Here is a 12,396-nt window from a genome sequence, read left to right on the forward strand (position 1 = left end):
CAGACTCCAAGTTCTTTAAAAGCACCAGGCTGCAGCCAGTATGTAGTTGGGCTGTCTTTGTTCACTGTGCTGGAAAGACTGTATCGATGAAACTGACAGCGGTATAGCCCACCGGAGACCTGCTGTTCTTTCAGGATGCTTTGAACGTGCTTTGTTTCCATGCCTGTTAGGCTTGTCTGCGACATGAGCATCAGAAAAAGCTTTTCGTGCTGATCATGATTTTTGTTTTTTTCTGTTACAAGGCAGGGACAAAAAAAAACAACACCTGTATTCTCGTGAATCTGGCTGTCGATGTCAATTTTCAGGAAGGTGACATTGAAAGTACATTTTCACAGAAAAACACTTGTACACCATGAAGTTGTACACTTTGGTCAACCCTGTAAAAGGTTTGGCATCATTCTGGTTGTTTTCTGATTGACAGTTTATGCCCTTTTGTGCAACATGAAGCCTTTGCAAGAAACAAACAAGGTGATTTTAGCTTGTTTCTTTTTTTCCTGTGTGCAGCCATGCTGATGCAATTCAACCTTTTCTTCCATCGTCATGTGTTACCCAGTGGACACCCTAAGTGGTTGCTCGCTGCGTCAGAGGGAGGTAAAGGTCTCTTTTAGCTGGAAGATCTTGAACCTTTTGTCTCTACCACGTGTTCAATGGTGGGCTAACACTGTTTTAGCGAAATGACTTTTCAAAAGTTCCACCTAATGTGACCTTGTCATTTTGTCTGCCTCATCATACCCGCTATATTTAAATTGTGCGACTGTGACTAAAGCTTCTTAGCTTGTGCACTTTGACAAAGTGTTGTGATTAAAGTTGAAAGAATTTAAAATGCACTTCTCAGTACCTGACTCAATATGGAGACATGCCACATAATCATTTTAAACGCATCACATATTTATTGAAAAGATGCATTAAGCACCTCCACTCATTTTCCCCACACAGACTAAGGAGCCAAAGAGTTGAAATTGGATCAAAATGCTCCGTGGTAATACTTCACAGTCTGAAGAGCTCTTAAAGATGAATTTTTTCATAACCATGTAGGCAAAGGACATACATTTTACCAACTCTCGTTGGACAAATATTCTACATTCACACTACACGGTATTCTTCTTTCATTGTTTTTGTGTATGCCGTGCTCACAAAGCTACAGTTTTGTGATGAATATGCCTGTCTTACAGGATCTGCACTCCAAGCCAATGGAAGCTAAGCAACCAAAATGGCCAATAAACCAAATAAAACTACACACACAAGAGGAAGAAATGTCAATGTCAGGCAAATGGGAAAATGTTTCCTGTTAAACATAGTGTGCTTGGTGTCCCTTGGTGGACAGTATGTCTGCATCATTTGAAGGCTGGACATGAAATGGTATCAAGATGTACCCGCCTGAGTGAGTATTGGTAATGTTTTTAAACTCATAAATGATGTGAATTCTTTAGCAAAAACATTCATATTATTTTGGTTAGCAATCATGCCAGGACCATATTAGTCATAAGCTACATTGTTAATCAAGTACCGATCTAAATGACTGACAAAACTAAAAGAACATTGAATTCAGTCATTTTACAAGAGCCAGAAGGGACTTTAATATTCCACTGTTAGATTAAAATAGCTGCATATGATGGTTACACCCTTTCTCACTTGACAGCACCTGAAGGCCTATCTTCAGCAACCATTCCTAATTTCCCTGCAGCTGTTCTCAAACTCCCAGCGCTTCTGTCCCCAAGCCAAAAGCCTGCCAGAGTTGACCTAATGCCCAAAAGCTTGGCATGTTATAAGCATCAAGTGGCAGGCATGGAATCATAGGATTGTAGAAACGGGGACGCAGCACTAGATAAACTGGACCATAAATATCTAGATGTAGTACACATTAATTGTATTTTAAAGTTGATGTAAAAAACACGTATATGAGTCACCATCAATAAAAAAAAGAATATATGAATATATATATATACATATATATTTTTTAAATCATTGTAACTGTGCTTTATATTGCTATTATATGCTTTTTTCCCAAATTTAAGGCCATGCAACCCTGAAACAACTACAAAGAGCACACGCCAGTCAACCCTCGTTTGTAGCCATAAAGCATTGCATTTATTTTTGCAAACAATCAAAATACATGACAAATTCCAATACTAATCTGAAAATGCAATTGTGCCAGTTTATTTTCAGGCACCTGTTTTGCATAATTTTCCATAAAAATAGGGTTGTACAAGTAAGGCCCATAATCAGCAATGCATTTACAAAAGAAATATGTGAACTCTTTAGGATTACCTGCATTTCTATGTTAAATGCTTATTTTATATGATTTGACATCCAGCAACAATAGTCACTATGAAACTACTTAAAACGATTACCAAACAAAATATTATGTTCTAGCGTTTAATTTATTTTGCTGAAAACAACTTGTAAATGTCAAGGTGAAAAAGGCATTTATACTATATTTTTAAATTGAATAACTCATTCCTTTGACTAAAATGACTTCAACCAAATGTTTTATGTTCCCATTCCAAAGATTGGGCCATGCCTCTTTATTTAGCTGTTTCAGTTCACTTTTCTTAGATCTTGTGATGGCAGTAGCTTGTTTGATGTGATGATACAACCTTTGAGTTAGGTTGAGGTCAAGAGTTTGACTGAGCCATTCCTGGACGAATACTCGCTGTTGTAACCAATCTTTTTCATTTTCTTCTTTTAAACTTCACTTTGCTGACAGATTACTGCAATTCCTGCAATTTTCTCAGGTAAATCTCCCTCCTCACAAAACACAACACATTAGTTCGAGGACCCACAAAATGTACATTCCGTTGACTAATTTTTCCATAAAGGTATTGGCATATTCCAGATATCTCCGCTGAAATGTTTTTCTTTCCTAGACAAACTATCTGTGCATGGACACCAAGAATAGTATACCCTCACAGCTCTTTCAAGCTTCTCATGGGTAACTATTAATTGTATCTACTTGAGCAGATGTCTCGAGTATTGCTTGGTTCATACCAGGCAATGTTTCTTGTGAAGGGAAACTAATTAGGTGTCTATTTTTTAGGGTAGAACAGCTTCAACAAATTCCTCCAGTGTTTTTGCCTTGACGTTAAAGCCTTGCAGTGACTCTTCCAGTCCTCACACAATCACAGTAAGTACTTTTAAATGAAGTTTACAAAGAAAGACAATTCTTTGCTTAGAAAATGCTAAGTAGTAGGTAGCATATTAGTCTCAAAATTCAATGGATGTCTTACATTGGCTATTTCTTACAAACAACGAACATTTTGAAATTGTTTTTGCTGTTTCTGGACAATTTAAAGTGTTGGTTATTCTCCCTACCAATGCTATGCATTCTAAAAATGAGCAAGAAGGCGATACAGCCCTTGATTTTACGCCATTGCCTTCTGGAAAGATTGCACACTAATGTTTTTGAAAATAGTCGAGCATACATTGATATAGAACTTGCAAGCCACCACTTATGATTCTTAAGACTCTCCCGAATTCTTGGGTACCTTAGACCCGATGTGTCGGACTAAGTAGCTTGATGACGTGGACCCGTCATCTCTTCATCTCGGGTCGTCCATCGACGTCCAGATTTACGCGGCAGGGTTGTATCGCTAATACATCTGCTGTTATTTGTCATTAAAAAAAAGCACTGATCGGTGACCAAGTCTGAGGCTGCGATAAAAAGCGGCGAGCTGTGAGATGGCGCCCGTGCATCATCAATCAGACACAGTGGTGACACACTGGGCCCCTCCACTGGGTGGTGGAAATTGATTTTTCTGTTAAGTCTCGCCGATTAGGGTGTGAAAGAGGCAGTGAGGGGGAATGGGCTGAGATTAGATTGGATGAAGAGGCTGCTGTGAGGAAGAAAAAAAAAACGCTGATGATTCCAAGTTGTAGCTTACAGACTATTACTGACCCTTCCATACTTACAAATGGGTGATGAATTTGTCATTAGGTTATTTTTTGGATGAGATGGACTTAATTCCTGTAATTTACTGACGACCAATCCAAGGTGTACTTTATCTTTTATCCACATTCAGCTGGGCAGGTTCCAACTCATCTCTAAGCCGGAAATCAATGTGGGTTGGAAAATAAATTGATGTATGATACTCATGAAAATCATATGAAATACTTGATTCTAAATGTAAAAAGAGGCCAAATTTGGAGTGACATTAGATTCTAAAGTCGACAAGAAGTTTATAGTCCTGTTTAAAAAAAATATTGAAATATGATTGGACCTGATTGCTGGTGATTTATTTTTATTGTTGCAATTTAAAATTCATTCTTTATATTTGGAGTTTTCTCTGCAATTTATAACCAGAGTGTGTCTTTCTTGACGCAAGAAGCACACAAGAAGCACACATGATGTACCTTCTCGCCTCAAGAAGATGTAGAGTACAGCCCATTCACCACATATCATCCACATGCAGAAGTGCACGGTTAAAATATAAGGCAGTGCGCTATTCTTTTTGTAGCCCAGGCATTTTCTGAGGCATGCTGGTGCAGTGACCCCCCTACACCCCATTGCCCATATATCCAATAAGCATAACCATATGTGACAAGGCCACAGTTACTGAAAGAAAGGGAGGGAGGCTTTCTTGCCTCCTTGAAATGTAGCTGACCTCTTTTCCTTTTACTGTTTGCTAAAACCTTCCTTCATCACATTTCACAATGCATTTAGTATGTACATTCAATGCGCCCAAGATATACACGGGCTCATGTTGGAAAATACTGCCGTGTTAGCTGTGTATTCACCAAGAATATCACGGTGATTCAATAGGTGAAGGGTTGAAAATATGATTTGGAAAATTCATTTGAGATGAAACGCCAGCCATGATTGAACTTCAGCAGGTATGTTGATTAAGAAATGTAGACCTGAAGGAAATTTGGAAAAAGTTAATACAATCCTTTAAAGGACTTAGTAATTAATTGACCTTTTCTGTTGTGTGAAATGTTCTTTTATTGCTGAAATGCAGAACAAACTGTAAGATAGCCAGTATGTTTTGCGTAATTTTATCAAAAACACATTAACCAGACTTATTAAAAATATCTTTGTCAAAGTAGATGATGTGATTTTGGTTCATTGTTCTTCCTTTTAAGTCTCACATTTTTTTATGTACAGAAATTTATGATAACACCCATTCCAGTTATGCTGAAATCATTTTAATTCCATTATTTTAATCAGTTAAAAAACACTAGGCATTTCTTTCATTTCAGTTAATTCAGTCAGAAATAGCAAGGGATTCATTGTTTTCAAAAAAACAAAATGTACCTGATGTGAAGTGTCATCGCAAATTCTTGCATTCTTTATCATTTTCTCTTTCCAGTCAATTCTTTCCATGGCCTGCAACCACATAAGTCTTCTCTTTTTCCCCAAAAAGTCAATGGAATGCAGTTAAATCGTATTTTTTTTGTCATAATAGTTAATGTAGCCAACAGGACAGATCTTTCTGCAACCATCAAGCATGGATTTTTCAAAATGATTATAATTTTTTTTTTTAGTTAGTGCGAAAAGTTACATGACACTGCCAAAGGCTACCAGGAAAAGATCTCGTCAAAACCAGAAATGCACTCTAGGGCTGATAATTTAATTGCTCACTATTGCTTGTCACAAGGGAGTTAACAGTAATGTATTTGGACACTTTTTGTGACAGCCTTCAGCCTGTAGTAGCACATTAGAGCTTGTTGGAGAAATGAATTCCCTCTTTTGTTAGACAACTAGCCATGGAAGCAACCTATTTAGCCTTGTTTTAGTCTTCAGGTAGAAGTGTAGCCGCTTTTCCTCTCCCAGTGAGTTTTAAAAGGCCCAATTTGAAGAGCAACAGTGAAGAAGTCTTCCTGTTGTGAGTCTGCTCTCTTCATCTACCACTGTCAGTAGTAAGGATTTACTCTACTTTGTATCAGAGGGTTCCTATATCCTTTAGTTTGTGCTCCATGCAAGGGTGATGCAGTCAAAGAGATGGGAGAATAGTTCGAGTTTGTCATATTTGAGCTTTCCACCACATCTTATCATCATACCCGTCATTTCTATTGTTGGGAATGAGTGGATACCAAACATGTAAGACAAACACTTGCTTGTCTAGTTGGGTTCTGTAACTTGAAATATTCAATTTTCTTCCTGTTTTTCAATTATTTCCATAAACAACAAAGGTAAATACCTTAAATCGTATATATGAGCAGGTTGAATATTTATTATTTTGGAACTAAAACACATTTTTTTAAGTAGATATGTAAGGAAACCTTTTAAGACCATACCACTGTACAATACAAGGATCTTTTGAAGAGACTCCAGATGGCTTTAAAGAGGGATATCGTGGCAAAAAAGAGATAATTCTTCCCTCTGTGACATTGAAATGAAAATTGTGTCAACTAATCAACTAACTGCAGTGTGAATGGGTGAACCCTTCAGGCACCATATCCACTGTGGGAATCTGCTTGTCTATCTTAAAGCATGTTGAAACAACAAGGTTTTGACTCCAGCTGTGGCAGCATATAGTGTGATGGATGCTCATGACAGTCTTTTTGACTTTTTTTATATCCTCTGACTATTACATAAAGAAGGATAGTATCACAAATGATTGCATTTTTTTCTTACCCTCACACTTCTCGCTTCTGAGTCAATCTTGTGTCTAAAAAACAATGTGCATACGCCCATTATCTCAAGCAGGGGTTGCCAGAGCGTGAGGGGCATCCATCGCCTGAGTGACTTTCATTTACAAAGTAGTCCTGTTACTTTTGTGTGGGGAAATGAGATAGCACCGCAACTACATTATCCCAAGCGCAGTTTGCATCCTGTTCTTTCTCAGCCCCCCCTTTTTATCAGGAACAACCCCCGCCCTCCATCCACACCCCCATTGTTCCTCCGTCTTCTGTCCTCCAGGATCAATTAGTCACTTCCACAGAGTGACGGCGCACAAGAGACAAAAGGGTCGGCCATGATGGCGTTGCAGTGAGGTGAGGAAGTGACATGCTTTTGGTTCTAGGCTATTAACATGACAAGCCATCCTTGTGGGAAAAGAAACCTGACAGTACCACCAAGACATCAACAGGAAGTCAAGAGGGCTCGTTTGACTGACATTTTTTATTCCATATCTGAAATACCCTCCTTTTTTCATATCAAACTACTTCTTTATTTTATTGTACCAAACTCCACGCAGACCTAGCGCACGCATAGTGGGATATTATGACAGCAACGTTACAGGTGTGTCATTGCAATGCCATGGGAATGTTTTGAATTATGATCAGAAGGACTAGTAAAAATAATACGACTGTCATCTGTGTGGGTACGAAATGGCAAGAAAACCCAGGGAAAAGGCAAAATACTTTCTGTATACATTCTGTCTGTCGGGTTCTGAAGTTGTGAAGGTGTCATTGTATTGAAAAGTTAGGTCATTTCTAAAGTTGCCAACTTCTCGTTTTGGCTCTACCAGAAACACTATTTTGAGGGTTAAATTGGAAGATAATGGTATGAGCTTTTTAAAATTCCTTTAGTATTCTTAAGGCCTACTTTGCATGAAAATATTTTGTACTTATTATTTTCCATACAAACATGTACTTGAGGCTATCCAAGGTGACACTGGCCATGCAAAACGGTGAGTCACATCAAGACACAAAGTTGGACTATTTTTAGTATATTTGCTATGACTATTCCACCAATGTTAGGTCGCCAGAAGCAATGTGTGGAGAGCTATGATTTTGGACTCTTTACCAATTGAATCACGCATAACCTCACATTTCATTAAAATACAATGACCCTTGCATGTTTTAAGATAAATTTAATATTTCTCTCTATTTGCAACACTTCCTCTTGCAGCATGTTCTCAGGCATGATGTACACTGTGCAGTTCAGTCTAATGTTTTAACATCCTTTTTGTTCTTGGCGCGAGGTTGCTTTGCTTTAAAAAAAATTGGGTTTGGCTCCCATTTAACTCATTAGAGTGGCATGATACAGGAAAAGTCTGGATCACATAACCAAAAATCTTCCATAAGATAGAACATTGTATATCGTGCACGCTAATCTTAACCTGTACCAATTGTGCAAGCAGCCCATAGCTTAATGTTCTACACAATGCAATAAAATGTTGCACAGTCATGCTCTAATGGCTGTACAATAAAGTTTTCTTTCCCCTCTCCTCCTGCCCCTCCTCCCATGGTGATGTTCCATTGCAATTCAGCTCTTACTTTTTCATTCTCCTTCGTTTTTACTTTCTTTCCCCAAGGTTTCTTCCTTTTAAATGGCTTTGAACATAGATAATCCATCACTCTTTTCTCATCACTACCTTCTGGACAGAACCACCACTTTTCTTATGGGTTACAATCAATGGATTAAAGATCAGCATTCAAATATGTTTTAAACAGTCCTGCTGAATATTACCCATGGTTTTTTTTATTAACATCAACCGTAAAATCATCGATTTGCATTTACGTGTGGATGACAAGAAACATTGTTAGAACTTTACAAACCTTTGCCGATGTCACTAATAGCATTTGTTCCCACTTTTCACTGTTCAGTTTTTCCTCCGTGTTGGTGAAGCCAATTTTTGGGGGAGTTTATCTAGACTGAGTTTGTTTGTAGATTTGTAAATTTAAAACAAACATTCGAAAAAGGATGATAATAGATTACTTTGACAGAGGAAGGCTCGGCCCATAAAGTCATTTCAACATGTATATTCTGACCTAAAACAAAATTACGCCTTCACTGTTACATTATTTCTTATATGTATAAGACTTTGGTGGTACATAAAGCTATAGAATAATACATACACAGAGGGGGGAAAAAAGAAAAACATGAATTCTTTTCTTAAATCTAACAAACAGAGATGATGGAAGTATAACCTTCTTCGTAGAAATAATGTGAGAGTTGACACTCATCTTTCCTTGATTATTTGACATTGACTGTGAACTTTGAGGTTAAACACGCTAGTAATAAAATCCTTCATTGTAAAACTTTTTTTGGAGCTGTGAATGACAGCATTGTTAAATGATTATCGAACAGATGCCTTCTCGCGTCAGAACGTCATTGGCTTCTGCAATTTCCGTCATCCAAGTTTCCAACACTCCAAGGCATATTATGCTGCTAGTTTTTGATTAAAAAATAATCATTCCTTTTCCAAACTGTTATCCTCACAAGGGTCACGGGCGGAGAAAAAAAGTTTATTTTAAACTGACTTACATTTAATTCTTATGATCTAATCAAACATATAATATAACACAGTCTACTATGAGACAACCACTGTGAGCCTAACCTGCTCAACAACAAGCACATATCCTTTCCTATTGAGACTTGGACACTTGAAGCTAGAAGTGTGTTTTTTTTTGTTTTGTTTTTGTTTTTTTTAATTTAAACAATACTTCACAATATGTGTATCTTTAAGGTTGACTGCTCGGGTAGGGTTGGAGCTGCACAAGCTCCCGTGGTAACACTGGTGTTTACTTTGTGCACGGTGCATGCAGGATGCTGCAGGCCTCCTTAGAAATGGGAGGAAAAACACAAACATCCACCAAGCATGGCTTCGCTTGACTAAACAACAATCTGCCGTGCCTGCTTCTTCATCTAGATTCCACAGAAGTGGGATTCCGAAATACAACTGTAAATTTTGCACAGCTGCCTCATGCTTGATTACCTCTCATCTGAGTTTTCGTTCTCTCTTTCTCATCACTCCACTCGGCCTCTTTTTGGGGGATTTCTTTTTGCTGTCTTGCATGAGCGCGCTTTGGCGTACTCTTTGAATTTTTATATTTTGTTCCCACTGTTGCCCCATTTTTCTTGTTTATTCTACTTGTACTGAAGGATATCCCTCCTGTGTATACTTTTATGAGAGCTCTACCCCTAATCCTGTCATAGTGACATACTGGGGCCATGTGGTGAGCAAATTTGCCTTTTTGACAAAAGGTTTTGACTCCCAATTAGTACTTTTCCAATGTAATGCAACTTCCCAAAAAAGGCAAGAGAGATTTATTTTTTGGAAGACTTGAACTGGCTGTATACGTTAGGCTGTTTGTCTACAGTGTGTCTGAGTTTTTACATCTAATGTTTCTTTTTTTAGTCCAGTACCAAAACACAAACAGCCACAGGGTGTCATGTCATTGCAAAACATGATTGTTTGTTTTAAAAGCAACTGTCGCTATGTAAGCCTAACCTTTTTGCTTCTATGAACACTTGGGAAAAAAACAGAACCATTTGGGATTCTGATGGAGACATAATAATAAATGTCCTTGAGTAATTAACCTTTACAACAGATTTAATTGAATCCATTCGTAATTGTTTGAGTCTATGTTTCATACATAGGATTAAGTTCTGGGTAGGTTTCCAGATGGTTTCCAGATCAAAGTGAACATTTTTTCTATATCATTTGTTTTTTTTTACAAAATGTAACACCTGATAGACAAAAACTAATGTGAGAGAGCCAGACATGGAACTCCCAATTTGTCTTGACAGCAGAATCCCAAAAAGTCATGGAGAGCTGGCAAACAAATGTCCTTTGGCAGAATCCATGCCCAGGACTCTAAGATAGGCCAATCAGCAACAACGGGCAAACCTGACATGGATCACTTTGTGGTGGAAACAGAAAGAAGAGAGCATTTATAGCAAATGTTGTAGTTTCTTTAATGAATGGCTGGATGAGAAATTGACATTGACCCAATCAAGCTATAAACGGGCAGGTGCAGCAGATTTGGCCTGACAGACTGTGATTAGCTTTCACACATACTCCGACAGAACAGAAAAGGAATCAGGTGACTTCCTCATGGTCAACCTGGTTGAAATGTTGTCAGTGCAAGAGACAACCAAGCAGAGAACATTCACCATCTTCTGTTTCTGTCTCTCAGTCAGACTGTTTAATTGGGGATGGAACCCTAAATTCAGCCGGCTGATGGTTTGTCTGAGGATACAGAACTCCTGGCAGTGCTGTGATCCCAGATCAAACCCCTCCATCATTAGGGAGACAATGGAAGCAAGAGAGAGGAACCAGGCCTAATCTCAGCTTTGGTGGGAGCCCCTGATCCAAGATACTGCCGTCGGACTATATGTCATTCAATGTGGCATGCGGATGGGAACCATCTATGAGAAGAGGGTTTCTTTGAGTGATGAAAGGTGGCTTTGAGTTATAGCTCACCAGAATTTTTATTAGTGTCCAGTCGTTTGGTGTACAACTTTCTGCTCAAACTTTATTTGCTCAAGGTCTTCTTTTCAAGGAGCCTGCCTCCAGCTAGGGTTTTCTTTTTTTTTTCCCAGGCCATTGACACAAGTTACGTATGTATGTACAGGGTGGGGTGCTCACACTTTTTCAGCACGCAAGCTACTAAAGAAATGGTCAAGTCAAAAAGATCTTCAGAACTGTTGACCAAGGCAGGGTAGAAAAAAAAAAGATGACTTACCATTCAGGGCCAAGGCTTCCGTCACGGAACCTGGATGTGTTGATCCATTTTTTGTAGCCAACTCAAGCTTTGCAGAGCGCTCAACAGAGCAAGCAAACCAATTTTTCTTATATTTAGTTAGCCGGGCCATGAATAAAATTGTCGTAGATGAATGACTAATTCAAAAAGCAGAGCCCTGAGTCTGTGTCACCGCTTTACCAATTTTGTAGGCAATTATCGAGTTTGTCTTGATTGAAACCCTTTTTGTCTTTGACCTTCCTATCAAGAAAGTATTGCCTCTTGCCTGAGATTAGGTTCGTTCTACTAAACCTCCCATCTTGGTCAATATTTTTCGTCAGATTTTGCTTAAGAACACGTTTCTTTTTTCTTTAGCATTGTAAAATTCTGAAATGCTTCTGCAGGCAATGTGTGTAATGCTAAATAAGGTCTATTGCAATGGAGATTTAAAATTGTAGCCATCTAAAACAGCAAAAATCAGTTGAATTATGAATAGTTAGTGTTACATGTTTGTTTGTTTGTTTGCCAGCACTCTGACTTATAGCCATTTTTTCTAGAAGGAGAAAACAGACCTATGGTCGGGGACCACTGCTTTAAGGAATGAATGCAAAGGCTACCACTCGGAATATGAGTTAACAGTGCATTGTTTCCAGCAAGAATTAGGTACGAAGCTCTATTCTGTGAAGTAAAAAGTGAGATACCTGCAAAACTCTGTGCAGCAAATCTATCTGTTTCGAATTCCAATTCACCTTAAATTTGCATTGCTCTTTTTCTTTGTTGAGTAAAATACAAAGTACAGTAAATGAATTATTTGTGTTTGTCGCTGGGAGCAAGATAGGAGTTTCCCTTTTGGTCCCACCCCAAAACAATCCATACATCATACTGTGAATATGTCACAGTACTCTTTAAAGTTAAAGAAATATGACAACCTAATCTAATTCAATCTAACTCAAAAGTCTGCCTATGCAGGGAAATGGTTGCCTTTTTATTAAACCATACAAACATGGTGCACTTAACATGGAAGAAACAGCTTATCACAAAAAC

This window comes from Stigmatopora nigra, chromosome 1 (genome assembly GCF_051989575.1).
Source record: "Stigmatopora nigra isolate UIUO_SnigA chromosome 1, RoL_Snig_1.1, whole genome shotgun sequence".
NCBI classification, from domain to species: domain Eukaryota; kingdom Metazoa; phylum Chordata; class Actinopteri; order Syngnathiformes; family Syngnathidae; genus Stigmatopora; species Stigmatopora nigra.